At 41.6% G+C, this 23,084-nt stretch overlaps 1 pseudogene; it reads right to left on the bottom strand.

Moving 5' to 3' along the window:
- LOC139645745 (type II inositol 3,4-bisphosphate 4-phosphatase-like) overlaps positions 1-23,084 on the bottom strand; it is a 113,108-nt pseudogene that overhangs the window by 77,573 nt on the left and 12,451 nt on the right.

The raw sequence follows: 23,084 nt of genomic DNA, 5'->3' as shown, positions 1-23,084 counted from the left end.
CGGCCCATAAACTTTAATGGCTAACCCCACTGCAGACTAGGTGATAAAAATCAAGGCTCCCTTCACTCACAGTCTGTAAACATGAGTTGGTAGCAGGTTCAAAGACTGTACAGCCCTATTCAAATCTACTCTATTGACTTCAGTAGTGTATAAATGACTACATCGCAAACGCGAAGCTGTCCTGATAGAGTAGCTTTTTTATAGACTTTTTTTTGTCTCTGTCAGCAGATGGGTCCAATCCATATGATCATACACTTATGTGTTTATCATCAGGCACTTATTATGAGCTGCTACCAAGCAGACCCAAGAGAGGCTGTGGTTAGCAGCTTCCCCTTTTCTAACTATATGCAGTTCAGCTTGAGACCCACTGAAATGCAGCAGTGGAAAAAGGTAGCATGCAGAGTGGAGAAGTGATGCACTCTATCGTTCTATCACCCACCCAACATGTTGCTAAGCTCTACATCCTGTTTGTCTCATCACTGTTATCTCGGTTGTAGCATTGGTATGAATCATGTCCTTTGGTGTACTGATCAGGAAGATGTTTTTCAAAAAGACAATAGCTGAACCAAGTCTGTCATTTTGTACACAGCAGAGTTATAGGGTTCTATGCAGCAATTTACTTACCTAGCCATGGATAGATAACAAGGGATTTGCGGGTTGCAATTCCCTGTCCTTATGTAACAGCAAGAAGCTGCTAGCTCACCCCCAGGCCTACAAGGCTACAGGCTATGCTGTCTGATTCTCTCTCTCTCCCTCTCTCTCTCTCTCTCTCTCTCTCTCTCTATCTGTCTCTTTCTACAGCTCTCTCTACATTTCTCTCTTTCTATATCTCTCTCTCTCTCCGTCTGTCTCGCTCTCTTTCCCCCTCTCTCTCTGTCTCTTTCTACATCTCTTTCTTTCTACATCTCTCTCTCTCCCTCTCTCTCTCTCTCTCTCTCTCTCTCTCACACACACACACACACTCTCACAACGCGTTATAGTACTATAATATGCTAGCTCATGCCTGAAGTGGTTGATAGCTCTCTTCTTCAGAGAGTAGGGCTATAGGGGCTGTGAAAGTAAACAGCTCGGATCAAACCAACTCTCAACTCCCTTTGAAGAGTGGGAGACAATTACGGAGATCAATGGTGCAGCCCAGAGGTGGTTAACAGCCTAGACAGGCAGACAGACAGGGATTGATGCCCCATAAGGTCTACAGAGTCTGCTGCTCAATGACTGCACTGCTAGGACGAGCCGAATGTAAAGCACAGTGTATGGTAGGTGAATACCCATGTTGGAGCCATATGAGTTGTGCCCCAAGGCAGAGATATACATACCAAAGAGCATTTCTCCGTAATTGTGCAACATTCATGTGCACAATGTTCATTATTGTGTGGATTGTGCTGCAGAATTTTAGATTCAGGGTGAGCAAGCAATTGATACAGACCTTTTAATGGAGGCGGAGTGTGTGTGTGTGTGTGTGTGCGTGCGTGTGTGTGTATATATGTGTGTGTGGTGGTGGTGGTGGTGGTGGTGGGGGGGTCATCAACAGTTTGTGTGACAGAGAGTGGGTGGATAATGCTTCCTACAGTACTTCTCCAATAGATGTCTTACTTCTACAGTCTATATTCATATACATTACATAGTATAATAATAATAATAACTTTATTTGTATAGCACTTTTCTAAAAACAATGTTTACAAAGTGCTTTACAAACAGTAAAATCCAACAGCAGCAATAAAAGAAAATAGGCATAAAAAGTAAAATATGTGGTAGACAGGTACAACTAAAAAAAACACAAACCAACAGAGATACAATTAAAAACAGATCCGAAAAGAAATTATAAAAAATAAAAAATAGGAATAAAAGGTAATACAGGAGATAAACAGGTACAATTAAAAATGTCTATTATGATATATCATGATAGTCTAATATAGTACATACTATATTACAATATATTAAGATAGTCTAATGGTAATTACTGGCTAAGAGAGACCTGTATAATGTCTATGCTTAGGTGTTAAGTGTGAATGTCTGTGTGTGTGTGTGTGTGTGTGTGAGTAAGAGAGAGAGAGAGAGCGAGAGCGAGAGAGCGAGAGAGAGAGAGATGTTGTAATTTGTGCGAGAGCTGCATGTGGCTTAGAGTTATCTGTTAATAGTATCATTAGTGTACTCCCTGTGAGGATGGCTGGAGATGTGCCTGGAGAGTATGACAACAAACAACAAACTGGAAAACTCCACTGTGTGAATGTGTGTGTGTGTGTGTGTGTGTGTGTGTGTGTGTGCGTGTGTGTTTGTGTGCGCGCCACTCACAGAGCAAGGGGTGAGCTGCAAACTGCAGCTTAATAGCTCTGGCCACAAACTCACTCTCATTGCGTAGGAGGTTTCAGAACAAGCTCTCCTGCCCCTGCCTCTCCTGTGGGATACTGTAATACTAACTCCATACAGCATCTGCGAATTTAGACATTTTGCACCACCTTGACTTAGTAAACAACAAGATGCGGGATAGAGTGGGTGAAATGCCACAGCCGCTAGCTATTTTCGTTCCTCAGCACACTACAGCCATATTAGTTGCCTAAACGACATATTTGCCAGTCGATGTGGAACAACACCAACAAAAGAGCCTTTTGAACTAAATATAATACTTATGTGAAAGTAGAATTTGTCCTTGGTGCCTGTGAGATAGCAGATGAATACATCAGAAAACGGTGTTTTTTGTTGTGTACACTCATGAATAGTGCATAAGATTCTTCAAAAAAGAGATAAGATCAAAACAAATATATTTGTATTTCCTGGGGAGGAAAAAATGACTCTTTGAGATGTTTAATGGCTTCCCACCCTCTTTGGGTGTACAGAGGGGAAATGATGTTGGCTGATTTCTGATTATCATATAATTCCATCTGCACTAACAGAACAGAACAACAAAGCAGCAACAAGAACCCTTCTGCCCCCACTCATTTGCTTTTAAGCCCTGCCGGGTAAGGAGAGGGGGAGATAGCAGAAGTAAATGTGTCATTATCTCCATCGACATACTTAAGACACCAGACTGCTTTACAAGTGGCGATATACTGCATATGTAATATGATTTATACTCAGAGATGCTTACACAGATACCGACAATGTTATGAATAGCTTGGTTGGCTTAAAAAAAACAACAACAAAAAAACATCCCCCCCGATTACTATGTCATAAAATGCTGTTTTACAAGTATCTCAACTGACTGCTTCTAGGGGCTTAATTGTACATGCACATATGCACATCATAAATACTGCTTGCCCAGAGGTTTACACATGCATGTGCAGACACACAAAAACTCACTCACTGTAGAAGACCCCGGCCCGGCCGGCAAGCTCATCAGTGGCTCGGTTAGCCATGGAAAATAGCAGCCTTCACACACACTGCCAACAAGCATCAGCACTTTCCACCAGCGTCTCTCTCAAAGGAAACCATTACACTGCAGAAACCCGCGGGAAGCCAGGCAGAAAGGGGATTTTCTCAAGCACTTTCCTCTCTCTCTCTCAAAAAAAAAAAAAAAAAAAAAAATCTAACTTACACTAAGCTACTTTTCCCAGGGAAAAAAAGATTACAGTCAGCCAAGCGTCTAATTCACCTGTGACCCAGTAATTCATTCGGCTGATAATCTGCTATTGCAGGTGACACTGTAACAATCACTGATATGATGGGTGGAGAGGTGGGGAGGGTTAGGAGAGGCATTGGTCGGGCTGATTGGTGGAGAAGATATTTGATTAAATTCTCAAATGAATAATGCATTATGAAATTGATCCGGACAAATCCCACCTTGAGGAGATTGGAGTAGGATTATGAAGGGAAGAGTTTGGGAGAGGTTGTGACAAAAAGAAAAGGTTCCTGGGGAGGTGTTCTTCAGCATCAAGTGGCTACTAACTGCTTAATAAGACACTTCTCTGCCATTCTCCATTAATATGCATGTCAGCTGTATATGCCAACAGAACATACTGTGAGTTGTACTGACAGTGGTTGTTAGATTATGTGAGATATAGCTCCAGTATAGTGTACATCTTCATAACCTGCTCTATAAGCTCTGAAAGAGAAAGACTAAGTGCAAGCTGTTTTCTTGTGCTTGTCTATTTGTTTTTGAATATTTTTGTGCATTGTCATGTGCCATACACTTAATTTGATCCTGACGTATGACTGAGTTCAAGAGGATATCAATTTTATCCTGCTGACAATAAATATCCAGTCTTTTGTCCCCAATAACACTTCCTTTCAATACTTTGCTGTTTATTGGTGCACTTCTCGTCTTAAGTTCTGGCCTTGCACTGGAAAGAAAGGGCGTCTCCTTATGGCAGCAGAAACAGACATCTGCATGTACTCAGCAGTTTTTTTTAAGTAATTAGCTTCTCTGCTTAGATTTAGTTGGTTGCTTTTAATGAGCGTGCACTATTCCAACAACTATTTTCACGACTGACTGCATACACCCACCCAACAAAACCTAGAGTGCACTTAATTTCCAACAATTGTAAATATTCACTGGCAGAGTGAGTCACTTTATTGAAGTGCATGTCAACACAGTGGGGAAACAATGTGGGAAAACAAAGTAATTATCTGTTGCCTTCCTAAATACAGTAAACACAAGTTTGAAATATTGTCTGCCAGCGAAAATGATATCATTACTGTGAGAAAGCACTTTAAAAGCTCAGACGGCCCTTTGATAACAGCCTTGAATGCTTTCCAACACATCACTCCAGTGTGATACGTTACACTGTTAACAGGTTGTCCATGGGGTTTTCTACATGCCATGCAGGACATGTAGTGTTAACCTGACATGGCAGAGTGAGTGCTTAGATGCCAATAAAAATGCCTTAGAGTGTTTAAACTTTCTATTCTCCAGGGTCAGGGACCATTTATTCCCCCTCAATTGTCTGGCTCCAACACTTTTACGAGTGTGCTAAAGTTAACAGGATTTTCTTTTTAATAAGAAAAGGCAGACGGAGGAGAACTTTCAAAGCTTTGAGGGCAATCTCTCCCTATCTGTACTTCATGTTGAAGAAGCACTTTAATTCATTACAATGTCAAATTTATCTATCTTATGAAAGGCAAATCCCATTCAGGTTTTGGAGGCTCGCCATAAAGCATATATTCTGAATCCATAATATGAAAAGCTGTCACAGTTTCTTTAATGGTGAGCTTGACTTGCAGGCTCTAGCCACAATCAAAACAGATGTAGGTCTATTTTCCATACATTTCTCCATGGCCCATACCAGTCCAAGGACTCTCCAGTAGCTCTACTGTAGCTCAAGTACTTAAAGCAAAAGTATCAGTCCTTTAAACCTATAACACTCGAAAAAATAAAATAAAAAAAAATGTCTCAACCAGAAGCAAATGTTCTGTTTTTTTCCCAAGCGAAAGTTCAAGTGAAAGCTTTACCAATTATTATGGATATGTAAGGCAAAAATAGAAAATAGTTTATTTTCCCCTATCTTGCCCTTTATCTTATCCGCTCACTATCACTCATAACGGGGCATGAAACACTGAAGCCACTGGCCATGATAATGAGAACAGTATTAAAGAGGATAACAAAGGTTCAATAATCAAGTGAATAATTAGCACGGCTGCAAGTGTGAAAAATGTAAATACAGAGAACAAGTTGGGATTAAGGAGATGTCATGAAAGAAAATTTCTGAAGACATATTCCGATGCATGATGGGTAGAGGGTGGATAAAAGAGAGGCACTTCCCCGGTTTGAGGAGGTAACTGCAAGTTCACGGAAGTGTAATTGTGCAATCCATCAAATGCACTCTTTGTTGCCTGCCTGGCTGGGATGTGAAATTAAATGCACATAAGTGAGTATAATTTATGGCTGGTCGGAATGGGTAGAGAGTGAGAGTGGCAAAAGTGGTACTTCTGTGTATATCATGTCATGATCGCTGAAAATACAGCACTTCTTCCTGGGGAAAGTGCGGGTAATGTTGCACATCACAGTAGTGTACTGATTGGTGTAAACTCAAGAGAATGCTGTTGCACAACAGTAGATAATGTTCATGTTTAGTTCTCATTAAATTAGCATGATGCACACACACACAAACACACACACACACACACACACACAAAATAGAGGAATATGGTTTTATACTCAGTGCCAAAGTGAGGGTGTTTTCACATTAAAATAGTGCTTTTAAAGTCTGAAACCAAATTCACTAGGTTATTACATTGTATTGGTGTGGTTCGTTTCACATTGCCTAATATCAAGCAGATCTATATCGACCGATATTTTGGTGGAGTACAAAAAAAAAAAAAAATCAAACTAGAATGGCATTCAGAGGGCGTTTGCACATTATAATGCTACACCTTGCCACTGAGCGACCCTGTAGTATTCCGAGGGACTTTTAATTTGACAACGTAATCCTCTGCGATGCACGGACGTACTTCTGCTCTGGGGCAGCTGGTAGGTTTTTCTCCAGCTGGTGACATTTCAAGGCTTAAAATATATACAAGGAAGGGTCAAGAAACATAGCGGCTCCTTAACCACCGTGGAGAATAAAAAGAGAAAGAATATTGTTAATGACTCCACTGTCGCTATTGGCTAGGTGATTACAATACTGACCAAGCTAGGGTTGTAAACTCTCTCCTCTTTGCTGTAACTTGGCTAAAAACAACACCAACAACCCAGCGTGAACCCATAATACATTGTGAACATATCATCATTACCGCACGAGTCCACACAGCGAGTTCACACCTGTCAAAATAATCCGAACTTAGCAAAAAGTTAGTCCGCACCAAACAATGTAGGTGTAAAAACCACCTAACACTACCATTGCACCATCTTCTATGTTGTGCCTGGCAACATTGCCAATGAGAGAGAGAGAGAGAGAGAGAGAGAGAGAGAGAGAGAGAGAGAGAGAAAGTGAGAAAGAGAGTGTGAGTGTGAGCTACGGCAAAGCAGATAGAGAGAGAGAGAGAGAGAGAGACACAGGAGAGACTTTTGGTGTTCTTTAATAAAACATCTTACTTAAAAAACGCCTGAAAACCAGCCATGGTATCCTAAAACCCCATGCATGCAAACCACACTCATGCTCCCTAAAAACTCACTCTCACACACAGGAGAGACAGGAGAGAGAGAGAAAGAGAGAAAGAGAGTGTGAGTTACGGCAAAGAAGATAGAGCGAGAGAGAGAGGGGTCAGAGGGGTCTAGTATGCTACTAATTTTAGTATTATCAACTTGAATAGTTAAGGTGCCACTATTTTAAATTTGTACTTTACAGCAGTTGTGACATTGGCTGACATTGGCACAATGATGGTGAGGGAAGCAAAGTGGCCATCAGACAACAGACAGTCCTTATCTGAAAACTGCTACTCTCATAGGTTATCACTGCTCAGCTGTCCACCCAATCACTACCAAGACCTTTCCTGGATATCTCTGAGATTGGTTCTTGTAAACGTGTGTTTGTGTGTGTGTGTGTGTGTGTGTGTGTGTGTGTGTGTGTATGTGTGTCCTCTAACTCTCTCTCACTGTCTGTTCTGTCTGTCTGCTTCTATTTCTCTCCCCTCTCTCTCTCTCTCTGGCAACTGTAAACTCATGCACTTATAGAAAATTCCCACCACATTGACACTCATCCAGCTAAAAGCAACCGGCTATGCCAAAAATATGTCAAGTCACCGCCTTTTACACATCATGATTATTGACAGGGCAGGATTAACTGGGGCTGGGATTCTCCATACTTCAGCAGTTCATAATTGGAGCGACAATTCACCATGGAACAGCGACTGCTCAAACTGCCTCCAGAGATGTGACTAATATCTGCCAGTCAAATAGTCCTCAAATCAGGTAGACAGCAGAATAAGGGAATCTGCAAGGATCCCAACAATGCAACATTTGCCTGTGTCTTACATAGCATATGCAGTGATGGAGAGCTGGCATAATAGTGCACAATGTTAATGCACTGTAATGTCAAAATGGTTTATATAAAACTATAGCAAGTAAGGTTGAGTCAGTTCTGGACTGATTTTGGCATTAACGTTAAAAAAAAAAAAAAAAACGTATCAAAAGGTATTTGAAAGCTAGATTCTTATGAATCTGTCAGATGCCTACAGTGAGAACTCAAGTTTTCTTCTTATTTAATTTGTACTGAAAAGCATGGTGTGATTATGTTTCAGCGAAACAGATGGCATGTAGAAATGTTTGACAGAAAATAATTCACTTAATCACATAATGAAATGTGCTTTTTTCCAACAAAGAAAGGTATGAAATAGTAATAAAAAAAACTCAAGTAGTGGAACCAATATTGGCACTGAAAAACAATCCAACCATACACAGCCCTAACCACACGTTGTAACTTTTCATACAATCTCCAACTTTCCTTGTGTGTGTGTGTGTGTGTGTGTGTGTGTGAGTGTGTGTGTGTGTGTGTGTGTGTGTGTGTGTGTGTGTGTGTGTGTGTGTGTGTGTGTGTGTGTGTGTGTGTGTGTGTGGCAGGCAGGCAAGCAGGCAGTCAGAGATGGAACTCTGATCAGTTCTTTCTCCACTGTCCCTCTGAATCGAAGATGTATTGCTCTATCCCTTCAGCCAAAGTAGTGTGTGTATGTGTGTGTGTGTGTGTGTGTGTGTGTGTATGTGTCCATCAGCCTGCTTGTGGCAGGCACAGGAAGAAATGGCCATTATGGTAACACAGTAAACCCCCCCTTGCTTATGTTTTATTTGATTGAATACATTTTATGGCAGCTTTATGGAAATGACCGGACACGCTCCATTTTCCTGTTTTACTCAGATGAGGTCTTTTGTTTGTCACACTACAGTGCACATCATAGAAACCAATCAAAATTCCTCGCCACAGCCAGTAATAGGAATGCAAACTGAAAACTGCATTACACTTTCATCCCAGATTGCAGAGAGCAGGGGCAGGATAAATGAGTCTGTGATTAGAGAGAAGAGCTCTTCCAGAGGCAGCTGTCCTATCCCTTTAGACCAGGAGAACACTCAGTAATGGCTCTGAACTGACAACAAACCGCAGGTCTGTCATTAGCCGGGTGTCTTCGAGCCCCTTCACAGAGGTAAGTGATCTCGAAAGTGATGCACCCAACACACACAAGCAATCCTATTTACCTCTTGCATATGCTTTTACCTCTTCCCTCTCTATTCATCCATCTCTGATGCAGAGCCAGATTAGCCTCGCTCTGATTTCTGATGAACTTTGAACTGATGAATCTCTGATTACATTTTCCATTCTAATCTACAGGTGTTATACATATATACATATGTATGTCTTATACATATACACTGCCATGTCATCTATGCTCAAATTTTCCTGCAATGATTTTCACTGCGCTCCTTCACTTTCTAGTATGCAATCTCAAGGTAATTATTATTTTGTGCTTCCTAAATTGAAAACAAGAGAACAAATGCATTTCTATCTTCCCTCATTAAAACAATGTCTGAGACAAGATGCAGCGAATTAGTCAGACTTTGAGTCATCCAGTTTAAGGTCATTATGTACAAAGACTTGCTGAGTCAAATGATTAAAATTTCTCTAAATAAAAGGGAGGTCTGCAAAACAACTTCTTGCCAGTAAAATATTTCTTGACTGAATGATCGGAATTGGATCTGAATGGGAAAGCTATTACCCCGGGGAGCCATTCAAAGCGGAGCTGTAAGTAAGGCTAACCTGTCATCCTTTGACAACTACGGCTTGAGGGTGGATCACTCACACCTAAGAGAGAGATCTAACCCTGTTGTACTCCTTCTCACACCTCCACGGCTCCACTCCCTCACTTATCGTACTCTCAGCTCTGTTCGTGTCCTCAAATATTCATGGCCATGCAGCAAGAGTCATCTCAGAATATCTAACTGGGAAGCCCAAGGCAGAGGGAAATCATCCTAGTATGAAATTCTCTGGTCCTCTACGAATGTTAAAGCAGTCATCTATAAACCCCGCTCCATCAGGTTTTTTTTTCTTTTCCCCCCACCGTTTCAATTTCTTTCCCTCTCATTTCCACTCCAAAACTCTTATGGTGAATAGACAGTGTGGCACATCAGACAAACTGGCAAATTTGCAAAACATTTTTTTTATTCAACGCTTACTATGTGTACTGTCTACAGTACAAACCATGCACCATTGTATTGAATGAGCTAGAGGCAGAACTCCTGCTAAACTTTAACAAGAGCTGAAACTGATATGTAAAACTTTGACAGCTGATTTGTAAAACACACATACACACACACGCACACACACACACACACACACACACACACAGAGAGCAAATTGCCCTCATGCTCTCTTTCAAAAAATGCAACATTAAATGACTGGGGCTCGGCTGGGTGATTCCCGTTTTGCCACTTAAGCGGCTGGGGGCTGATGCATTGTGCCAGCTCGTGTTCAGGGTCATGCCTGTGTCACTTAAAGACTCTCTAATGAGACCCAGACAAGTGCGCTGCGCCCAGCCGAGCGGAGCCTAAAATCTAAAAGCTAACCACAGCATGAGAGCACTGGTGCCTGAGGAAAAAGAGAAAGAAAGATCCAGAACTACTGAAAGGCCAATATAAGACATCTAATAAGAGAAACGGAAAGGGAATTCTGAATATTTTTCTTGAAATGGTTACAAAGAATTGTGATCCAACTCATCAGTCAAAAGTTTTCCATTTGATCCCTGAGGGGGGCGAGGAGATAAGAGATGAGAGTGAAGAGTCAGGAAGGCACAACGGGACCTGTCCTGTAGAATGCTGTTGGTTCAGCCCTAAGCTCTGAAAGCCAAGCAGGAGTGAAGTGTAGTGTTGTGTATCAATGATATTCTTGACAGACTGACAGGCGCTAGTCAGAAATCTCACTCACAGAAAGAGAGAGACAGACAGCATGAAAGACACAAAGAGAGACACTCAAAGCCCTCAATTCTTAAGGAGTTAAAAAAAAGAAAGTTGTGTTGTCCCATTTACTATTCACAACACACATTAGCAGAGGCACATCGGAAACTTCAACTCCTTCATTTATGAGTAGACAACTACAAAATTTAGACATTGATGACCAACAGGACATTAAGCACCTAAAAATCTAAAATCTAAAATATTGAAAGAACAAATAATAGGATTACATTGTTTTTTAAATGAAGCCTTTCTTATTTACTTAAATTCAGGCAGTAGATGTTTTACCAGGCATCAATAAAATATTTTTTATATCCAGGCATTAGCTTGCCTGCCCACGTAGAGTATTCATTTTTCAGCATAGCCCAACCACTTGGATGGCAACACACTGCACAACACAGGAAATGTTCCTACACAGAAAGCGGACGGTTGGAGAATTTAAACGGTGTTGGACTCACACAGTTGTTGTTCAACATGAATATCCGATGCACATCTTACAGGCCATTATGCTCCCATTCCAACCAAGTTTCACCTGGGATTGTATTTCAGTGTGAAGACTGGAATCAGAGTTAGGCCTAGCTCTGGCAATAACAAGGAGCAAATAACTATAAATTTGGACATACAAGTAACTTCCATTACACAGACACAACTGATGCAAATAAATGGTGTGCTACATGATAAAATTCAGATAAAAGTGTTAACTGCTGCAAAGATGTAAAGCCCCCCCCCCCCAAAAAAAAAAAAAAACACACCATATTTTTTCAGTCAGGGAACAAGTAAATACATATAATTAAGTAAATACATATAGTTAATTGTTTTTATTTCACAGTAAATTATTTTATTAAAATTTGATGTGCCATTGTTTGCAATGAGAAAACAGATGGTATATGTGCTTTTTTCTGTGCATGTTTCTCATATTGCAATAATACTTAATAGAATTGTCTGAATTCTTCATGTGATAAAGTTGCAAATCACCATCATTTACCACTGCTGTAAATGAGTCCTTACTCATATCATATAGCTCATGAATGTTCCAAATTAAGATGTTTGCACCCAGGGATGAGTGGGCTGTTTGATTGAGATCAAGCGCACGTCCACACTGGGGAGCCCGTTATAAAGTCTGTTTAAAAGGTTTGAATCAGAGGGCCCGGCCCATTCAGGATTCAATGTCTGGCTTTCTTTCCCATTCCCACTGATGTTGCCGGCTGGTATTCCCAAGGGAAGAACGCAAAAGGCCCGGCTGCCCCGCTCAGATCCCCACCGAAGGCTGCACACCCTTTTCCTTCACAACCCAAGGCAAGGGTCTCAGACTGACGGTGCATGCATGATTACTACTGGTGCTGTAATTCACTGCCCACTGTAATTCACCACACGCATCTTAGCATCTAAGAATCTGTAGGATAAATTTAACCATAATGAGAATCGGCTGTTGTGTTCTCACAGCTTTTCACTTTCATCCCCTGTGAAGTATTCCACAACCAAAACCACAAATTCAACAGTGGAAAAAAACGACTGCTTCACAACTGGCTGTGAACACATTCTTGTCATTATCTCCCGCTCTCTCACTGTGCACTTTCAACATGCAAACATATCACAAACACATATACACACACACACACACACACACAGCAAAACAGCAGCTGTTTACTCACTGATTCCTGGCTCTTGTCCTTTGCATCATAGACAGTTAGCTTGACTAGTGTCTCTGGGCTAGCAGGATACTCTGGAGGGAAGGTCACCCCCGTCAGAAACAGCGGGTCTCTGTTCGCCTGTCAGAAAGAGGGACAACACAGAAAAAGATTGAGAAGTGTGTGTGCGTGTGTGTGTTTGTGTGTGCACCCCCATGCACATGTGTACTGCAACACTCATGTTCATGAGAAAGACAGAAGCCGAAGGGAGAAAAGAGGGGAGGGAGACTTGGGTGGATGAATGAGCCGACAGCTGGGCTCAGAGTGGCCTCCTCCTCCTCCTCCTCCTCCTCCTGGCGTTTCTCTCTGCTCCCCTCGCCTCCCCTGCTGCCTCTCCTGGGCACAGAAAAGGAGAAGATAGAGCTCTCCCTGGTGGGTCAACCTGGAGCTCTGGCACAACTGGAGTCCACCAACTGAGAGGCCGGGCCAGGAGCGAGGCATGTTGACAGGTGGGTTGGCACAGTGGTAGGGTGCCAAAGGGATTACCTGCCACAGCAACCTGTGCTGGGCCTTCGCACATACCAGAGGGCTGCATGGCTTCAGCTACAGTCACATTAGCTCGCAACCTTTCTGGAATCACCATTACCAGAACACCCTGAGGAAGGCGTGAGATGAAACACGGTGTGTTTTGTCTTCTTTGCCCTTATAAATGAAGGCCTTTTTAAATGTTACTCACAGTTGTGCCTGGATCTGGATTCATAAACTCTGCACACTCCAGAGGTATATTTTCCATTTTTTAGTTTGTTACCCAGTCATCTTGTTTACCTTTCATGCCTTTTGACCTTCAGGTCTTGTCTCACCAGGTCCTGTGGTGACTTCTCTTTAACTATACTGCAAAAATGCCCATCTTAACAAAGCATTCAGTCTAGTATTTAGTTTTAAAATCCTCCATAAAACAGTTGACAAAACATCTGCCAATGGGGTCTTAGACAATTTCACTTGTTTCCAATGTAGTATCACCTGTTTGGAGAATTTTACTGGAAAAAGTGACAATATCTTTAATAAGGCAGATCTCTCCAACAGTATCAAGATGATGTCACTTGTTTTATTTGCATTGTAATCAAGTGAAATTATTAACTTATTTCACTCGATGTCAGCCCATATCAGTGGAAGATTTTTCACCACTATAAGATTTTAAAAGTAAATTCTAAATCACTTGTTAGGATGGATACTGACTACACGTCATCTCTCTGCCACTCTTTCCTGTCTCTCTTTCCTTTGAATTGTCAAATAATAGGCCAAAAAAATAAATAATTCAATAGCTCTGTAGGAATTTTATTGCACAAGGAGCCAAGGGGCATTCCTGGGCAGACTCGAGGATTGTTTAGCCATTTGGTGTTGTATGCCTGAACCGATTCAAAGTACTATGTGTTTACACTGGGGGCTTCCTCTTCCTGTGCCCTGCTCTGATGGGCGTCTCTGGAACGCAGCCCTCTGGGACGGTAGGGGGGACAGGGTAGGGAGTGGTAATGAGACTTGAGATAGACAGACAAACAGTGGCGTGTATGTGCATGTACACACCCTTAAGTAAAAACCCATAAGCAAGGACACATGCCTGCACATGCCTGACCACTGCCACTGAAAAACCCCAATTGCACTGATTAACAAGGGATCAGTGTTTGCCCCAGTACATTTTTGTTAGTTGTCCATTAATTGGCTGAACGAATTCCCTGATCTTAAAACAACCAACAGCTAAATCAGCTTACCTGTGATGCAGTGTGCCCATTGATACACATATTATCAGAGCCCTAGGCTAGGATAAGAGGTTTGGGAGACTTGAAAGCCAAAGCAGGCTACTGAAAAGCAGCAGTGTATTTAACACACAAACACACACACACACACATACACACAAGCACATGCTCAAAAAGACAGAATTAGATGATCACATACACATAAAAGACACACATAGACCCATCTCCTCACTGCATCACTAACCCCTTTGATCCCTCGTATTTCCAGAAATCTTCCAAGCGCTGAGAGATGGAAAATAAAACAAATCCTTTGCCGCTTGTTTCAGCCTTATGCGCTCCCCTAGGCATGGTAATACCAGTCTTGATGCCCAGTAGTGCCATCTTGCCACCCAGCCATGGAGCTTTGTGGGGCGTAACATGCTGAACACACCGCCTGGTTCAGCACAGTGAGTAAAGACAGTGGAACCAATGAACTGCCATGGGCCCACTGCATATCTGAATATATACCTGGACTTGTACAGAACACCAGCAGAAAGACAGACAGACAGACCCGCTATACACAAGAACGAGCAGCATGTGCACATGCGTAGAGACACACACCTAACACCTCACACCTCCCCGTCTGGCACACTGAATAGGCCTCATTCAGACTTACCAGCATGCTTGGCAGCCTCGGCTACAGCCAAATCTTCTTAGTGCTACTGACGGGTTGAGATGAGCTAAACTAGTAAGCCTGTCCCTATTTACACAGAGAAATAAGCCAGTCAGACGTACAAGTGGTCAACATATGCTATGGGACACAGCTGCCCCTCTCTCGTCTTTTTGTCCGTTTATGTTGCAAACCTCCATGGGATGGGCAATTTAGGCCATTAGAAGGGGTGTGTGTGTTTATGTGTGTGTCTGTGTGTGATTGGGGTGGGTGCACTAGGAATATTCATTCCAGAGTCTGTCTCCGTTGGCGGTTTTTCTCACTCATTCCCTTGACCACTCATATTTACACACACACACACACACACACACACACACACACACACACACACACACGCAGACACAGACTAGACTTTTTGGACTTGTTCCAGGCATGGGATGCTCCGCTTGACTAGCATGACATCAAAGGCCGTTTTATCCCCTGGCTTTGCGTGACGTCAAATACCCTTGAGTATCGCCACTCCTGGACCCATGGGGCATGTTTTTAGAACGGGATTTTCCCATACAGACATATTAGTGTTGGGTGAAAATGCTACTCTCTCCATCCCAATTTTCTCTTCTCCCCTGCCATGCAGAACGTACTGAGACAGCATGCACATGTGGAAAACAAAGTACTTAGCCTTCCTAAAAGAAAAGAAGCCATCTCTTTTCACTGTGCACTCGGTAAGAGATACCAGATAGTGGGTTTTTTTCTCCTCCAGCTTCAAATACAATTTGTTGAAGACGCTTCCTATTGTACTTTAAAGAGATTTCAAGGGCTTTAGCTTTTCTACTTAAGTTGTCACTGGTCCTCTCCGTTTTACCAACAGTAGATTAAGATACACTACCCACACTGAGACATACGCTTGCACTGTAGAGATAAAAAAAAATGGGGCTGACTATTGTAGTTAGAAATCTGATACATTTTTATCTCTTGCTACAGTAGCAGTTAGTATTCTGAGGTATACTCACAAGCAGTGAGAATTTGAAAGCTATACGCTGTGTGTCTTTAACTGGATTTTGCATATTCTGTTAGTGCTCCTCAATCCTCAGTGCTGCATTAACTTTCTTTAATCAATGCACATCTGGGAGACTCATCAGTGTGAACTAAAGAGCAGTCTAATCCGGACCGAACACACTTAAATGCTATCATGCTCTTTATAATTGACCCCTGTCTGCTGATTCATGGGTAAAGGCTAGAGATGGCTGTGTAGCAGTTGGCATGTCCCAACATTTATCTTCCAAATAAAACCCTTATAGTATATAATATATCTGGAGCCCAGATAAGGCTTCTATCACATGGGTAGGGCTAATGTTAAAGCTTACAGCCAGCCAGCCAGCCAGAAAGACTCCAATCAGTGTCCAGAAAATCCAGGACCAGCTGTTGAGAGCAGGCCTCTTGGGAATGTGACAAACAGGAGAAACACAAGTGGCAGTCAGGCTGTCTTAGAGCTCATACTACATGTACAGTGGGGCACACCAACCTGCACACACACACACACACACACACACACACACACACACACACACACACACACACACACACACACACACACACACACACACACACACACACACACACACACACACACACGCGCACACACACACAGCCCTTCTCCTTTCGCCAGATAGGTTAATGAACAGCTGCTGCTATGCATGTTGCCATTGTGACGCCTGCCAGACAAGACCAAATCAAACAATGTAGGAGTGGTAAACCCTGTAACCGGTCCTAACAAGAACCTCCACTCCTCTGAACACACTAACACTGAATTCAAAGCAGAATTCAAAAGTTGTGATATGCAATTAAGGGACTTTTATCCAAGTATCACCCTAAAACCCTTAAATCATAAACTACTATGGCGCTTATGATGAGCGGGAAGCTGTCCTTTCTGAGGGCCACTCAGAATTTGTCTGTGTTGTGCTGTACTTCTGGGTCCAAATAATATTAACATTAATGACCTGACTGATCATTTCTATGTAAAGCACTAAAAGTAGTGGGAGATGTTCATTTGCATTACACTATACAAGCTAAAAAACTGCAAACACCTCTTATATTATCTTAAACACCTTTCACATGTCTGCAATCCTCTCTTCTGAAGTAGACTTGTAGAGCAACAAATAATTTATTTTCACATACCCTTTTTTTGTGAAGTCGAAAGCAGTCCATATCCTCAGATCCTACTCCAAATCCTGAACATTACGTCCATGAAATCATAACTCCAGCGGCACTGAGAGTGTCTGCATGGCTGGCTGAGCCAGCATACAGTATCCCACCACATCCTGTGTTTCCACACACATATGCACAAACACACACACTGGTGTTCCCTTGACTAGACTGAAGGGAAAGGAGTTGAAATGCATGTTAAAAGAGACAGTCCTGCAAATTCAGCTATATTAAATTAGCAGGAAAATAAACATGCCTCCGTAGTTCTTGCTCATGAGACTTTGGCCTCTGGCCTCAAATAAGGAAAGAAAAAAAGAGAAAGAGAGGGAACAGACAAGAGGCTCTGTGTGTGTGTATGTGTGTGTGTGTGTGTGTGTGTGTGTGTGTGTGTGTGTGTGTGTGTGGTTGTGTGTGTGTGTGTGTGCGTGTGTATGCGTGTAACTAGGTTTTCCATACTGGGACAGGGGGCAGCTGTTGCCGCCCAAAAAACACTTGTGTGGTTGTTGCCTTAGCAACAGCACTCTCACACTGGTGGTAATAAAAGAAGCATTTAAAGAAGTCAAAGAGCGCAAAGACTTTCTCTCACTGTAGGAAACATGCACACAATTATGCACACAAACACATGCATACCCCCTGATGGAGAGCTAGACACTAACTTCTATACTTATAGATACCCCGACTCAACTGTCACAGGAATTGGAACAGTGAAGGAGGTTAACGTTCACTGTCTGTTCCAGCTCACTGATTCAGATGAAAAGAAAAGGTTGAGAAAAAGAGATGGAGAGAACACCAACCAAGGCCCAGTGACCCAGAGACGCAGCAAAACAACAAACATCAGAGGTCGAAGAGAGGGAGACCGGATGGTGTGTGTGTGTGTGTGTGTGTGTATGAGTGTCGCCTTACCTCCACTATCTCTGTGCAGGCGTGGGAGACAAGGTACTGCTCATGGGGGTCTATGACAGCCACCTGGACCAGAGCACTGGGCTTCCTGTCTCTGCCTGAGGCCACCAGATCATTACACGCTACAGAGAGGAAGAGAGGGTGGAGGGAGGAGAGGTTTAGGGAGAACAGGAGACAAGAGAAGAGCAGAGAGTAGAACAAGAGAGGAAAAAATGGTGAGAGGGAGAGACAATCCCTTACGAAAGACACAAATCACATAAGAGCAGGTCAAAAGTGGAGGAAGGGACAATAGGGGGAGAAGGACGCGGTAAATCTGTTCCCTCACCCCCAGAGGCAGATAGGAGGTGAAAGCGGTTGAGGTTGAGAGTTTAGCGATTGCCCAATTCCCGGGAAGTATCCCCTGTCGGACAGGAAGTCACATGTCACGGCCCTAGAAAGCAGCGTTCTCTCCAAGGGCCGCAGTTAAATCTTTTCTTTGCTCCGTCCAATCTACCGTCCTCACCTTCTACACCCGTTCCATGCCTCAACCTCAAAACACAATGAAAGTTTGGAGAAATAAATGAAAAAAAAAAGGATATTGAGATATAAAATTGTTGCCTCAGCAGTTGATTAAAATGCCAGCCAGGCGAGTAGCATTCCCTCTGGCAATGAGATATCAGTTTTATTAGGCTTTCATTTCCGACAGCAAAAGCAGCTTGTCACTCCGTCCCACTGGCTTCCAAGGACAGGAAGACTTTGCTTCCCACAATTCCTTTATAGGAAACCCACGCTTCCTGGTTACGGACAGAAACTCCCCCTAACATGATAACACTCACTGATCCAGTCAGAGCTAAATCCACGCATCCACCCTTGATATATACTATGAAGAACTATGTCATCATGAAAATCATTAATTTGATGTCAGATACTAAAATCAAAAAACAAAATTACCTTTATTTATTCAATCCTCATCATCTGTCATACATAGTCAGTCACACAAGTTTGCAGAAGTTTTCACGATGGCGAAAGTCATTACTACAGTCTAGTAGTAACAAAACACTTGATGTGTTGGCCTACCCTTGAGCCCATTACAGCCTTGAGCAGGACAAATATCTAAATCAATAAAGGATCTGCTGTTACGGTTTTTCACAACACTGAAAATTTGTTGGATTGAAGGTGTTTAAAACATCTGTTTCACATGAAAGGCATTTAAAATAGGAAACGCATCCAGTCTGACATCCAGCAAATTCCTCCATATGGCACTGATTTAATGTATTAATGAACATTTGTATACACTTGAGCACAGTAATGAGAAATTTGTGCTCAGCGACCTCCTTGGATCCGACCCAAGAGGTGCATTTTATCTACCCAGCAGAATCCTGGCATGTACACAACAATTGATCTGCTTGCGACGCCTGGTCAGTTTCACACATTACTCTGCAAAAAGTCTGGGTAACATCACTAAATGGGTGAAAATCCATAAAAAAACAGCAAAGGAAGAAGGTTGTTCTTTTTATGTGCAGTTCCATCTCTATGGGTTTGATTTTATTACATAAGCAACTGAACAGCAACTGGAAATTAAAGGGGTTCTTGTGGGAGGTATTGAGTAAGAGTGAGGAGCAGCAATAAAGTCAGTAAAAGAGATGAGGGGTTCAGTACCAGGGCATCAAATACTCTGCCCCATGAAGACCTTTCATTCTTTGTTGAGTTTAGTGGAGGTTTATCTGACTATCTGTGATCTGGGAGACGACGAGACGAGAAAAGCTACAAGGCAATGTGCTTCCAGGGACACACAGCAAGGTGCCAATGTGTGATTGCAGAAATCTATCTATCCTAACCTTGGCTTGTTTGCCAACAGAAACACAAACAAAGTTGTGATTTAATGAGCATTTGTCACACACTTGCCTGCAACAATGCAGAGAAAAAAAGATTACATTTTCAGCATCTAAAACTGAGTTGTTTATGTTATTTAAAGTAGGATGTCTCTGTGACTTAACAGTTCCATTTCAACTCTTCTTATACTTTACTTACTTAAAATACCTTACTAAAAATAAAATAAAATAAAATAATTTATATAAAAGACTATTTATAATTTACATATATATATATATATATATATATATATACACACACACACATATACAGCCATAAACATACATATATACATATAACATGTTTTTACATGGTAAAAAATAGGACCATCAGCTGACTGGCTGTAGTTTTGCCGGTAAATCTTTTGAGCAGAAATACAAATTTCTGGTGTCCAATGGCCCAGTTGCTTAAGGCAGTGGTTCTCAAAGTGGGGTCCGTGGCACTATGCCAGGGTGTCCGTGAAAAGTTTTCAGATTCATTCATTTAAATTATCATGATTTTAAAAAAAAATTTTTTTTGAAATGCACTTCAAATTAGCACTTTTCTCCTGATTTGCCTTTGATATTTTGTTTAGGTACAGTGTGACTTGCAGCTAATTGATTGATTGTTTTATGGGTATTCTGTGTTGAGATGGTGCAAATATTTTTAATACATATCTAATATCTTTCTAATACATTTCTCTTGTGTTGTTCTTTCACATAACTAAGATTATAGAAGTGTAAAAAATAGGCTACGTCAGAATGAGGGGGTCCCCGCTATATTCTCTATCTTGTAAGGGGTCCTTGGCTGAAAAACAATTGAGAACCTCTGGCTTAAGGCACACACCATGTAATCGCAGCATCCTGGGTTCAAATCTGCCTTCGTCGCATGTCATCCCCCTCTCTCTTCCCCAATTTGTCCTGTCTCTCTTCACTCACTAAGTTATCTAATAAAGGCACACCCCAATCAGTGATGTTGTCAAACACCTGCTTTGAGTTTTCTGCTATGGAGAGCCATTTCATTCAAAACCCCACCCAAATTGTACACCACCTATCCAGTTACCAGACACCCACCAAGGAAGGGTCTCTCTCCTCTCGTACAGGTTGGGTCTGTAATATCTCGGGCAAAAACGGGTCAGTATATATATATATTTTTAAAAATTATCGGGTCCAATCGGATCACGGAACGAATATCCCGGGCCCATTAGGGTTCGGGTCTGTGAAGACCTCTAGTCCAGACATTATTTGTCTTTAGTTTGATGAAGATTGATCAAATTATGTTGAACAAATCACATTGTCAATTTATCAAACTATTTGCAGCTGCACATTTCCATCTACTGTGTGCTCAGTTTTCAAGATATCATTATAATTAAAACATTTTTTTTAATTTTTTTTATTTTTTAATTAAGGTATGGCGATTTCAAAAATCATGTTGTTTTTTTCCTGTAATGTACGGTTTAGGACGACAACACTGTGGGATCACACTCAGTTTTTGCAGGGGGCGACGTCAGAGTCGGGGGTAGGTACCAGTTACGAAAGATTTATCTCACTTCAGCTGACATGTCCTGAAAATTTCAGCTCTCTAGGACATACGGCAGATTTTTAATGAATTTTTGAAGTTGTGACTTTAATACCAATGAAGATTTGGTTATTATGCAATAAGCCACGCCCACGTTCATCAATAATGACCAAATTTCATGGATCGACTTGGACATTATCCTAGAACATGTTTAAAAATTTTCATAAAAATCTATGGAGTCAATTATGAGATATGAACTTTTTGCATTTGTAGCGTCCACTAGTGGTAGAGCTGAAAATGCTTTTGTGGGTGTGTTCACGCAACACTTCTCAACATGTGTTTCAAATTTTGGCTTGATTAGATGAATGGTTAATGAGTTATGGCCAATTTAGTGTTATGGCGTGTTTCGTTAAAAGTTTATTGGTCGATAAAAGCCAAACCATTTGACCTATCAATAACCTTTATACAATTTTGAAAGAGGACAGTCCCAAGATTCTCCACACCAAGTTTCATGTGAATTGGATGAATGGCCTAGGAGGAGTTGCGAAAAAAGTGTTTCTTAAATAATTCAAAATGGCGGACAATGCAATATGGTGGACATTGAAAGTGATATATGGGTTTGACTCGGCACATTCCAAAGAATCTAGGAACACAAGAATTTCAGTCTACGACACACGGTTCAGAAGTTATTGGCCAAAATGTAAAGTTGCCTGTTATAGCGCCACCATCTGGCCAATGTCCATGGGCTGCCTTGCCTGAGTAGTGGTGCCCCATAGGAGCCCACCTGCCAAATATGGTTGCTGTAGGACTTCCTGTTTCTGAGCTGCAGATACTTTTAGCGGAGAGAAAGAAAGAAAGAAAGAAAGAAAGAAAGAAAGAAAGAAAGAAAGAAACAAACAAACAAAGAAACAAAGAAACAAAGAAACAAAGAAAGAAGCAGAATAATTCCAGCAAATACAATAGGGTTCCAGCACTACGTGCTTGGACCCCTAATTACTATCTCAATTCATTTGTCACTGACTGTATAGTATATGACTGTGTGAATGGACATATTGGCAACAACAAAGAAAGTGCCTAGATAATGCTATGAATGACACAAAAGACTACTGGCAGTTGAAGGTTGAATCTCAATTCTCAACACTCATGCCTTGTAACTGTTCCAAATCTCCTCTTCTGTCATAATTACTGATAAAGAAAAGACTGTTTATAGTGTCTAGTCTAAAAAGTCATCAACCACTCAAAGTAAAAACTGAGATCTGAGTGACTGAATAACTATTTGATTTTTCAAAAGATAGGAAAATGTACACAGGTAAGGGTCTGACCGAGATAAGGAGGTCTGAAAGGACTGCATGATGAACCCCTGGTATTCCATCACTGAGAAAGATCCATCCTGTCTATTCCATTCAAACCATGTGACTTCAGCTCTGAAATAGACCTTTGATTGCATTAGATTAAATCACATTTCCTAATTCAACCAATTCTCCAGGGTATGTCTAGTCATGGGATTTACTGAAAAGTATCCAAAGTACAACATCTCATTTTGGAATATTAAATTGAGTAGTGCTTTATGGGAACCACTGACAACTCTGTCTCTATATTCTTTAACAGTCACACTTAGTCTGAGTTTTGTCTGAGAATCGGTAAAACAGTCTGAGAGTGGGAGCATGGTGACAGCAGGGGAGTGCAGGGTGCATCGTGAATGGAATAACTTACTCTATAAATAGACTTAGGTGCATGCAACTATTACAAGGCTAACTTAGCACTATACTGTATATTGAAGACGGAATGTTTTGCGACTG

The sequence above is a fragment of the Centroberyx affinis genome, unplaced genomic scaffold (assembly GCF_046629955.1).
Source record: "Centroberyx affinis isolate AG114_WGS23_722 - 3 ecotype Tasmania unplaced genomic scaffold, CSIRO-AGI_Caff_v1 ptg000898l_1, whole genome shotgun sequence".
Taxonomy (NCBI): Eukaryota; Metazoa; Chordata; class Actinopteri; order Beryciformes; family Berycidae; genus Centroberyx; species Centroberyx affinis.
The sequence above is the reverse complement of the archived record's forward strand: the minus strand, read 5'-3'. Positions and strand labels throughout refer to the sequence as shown.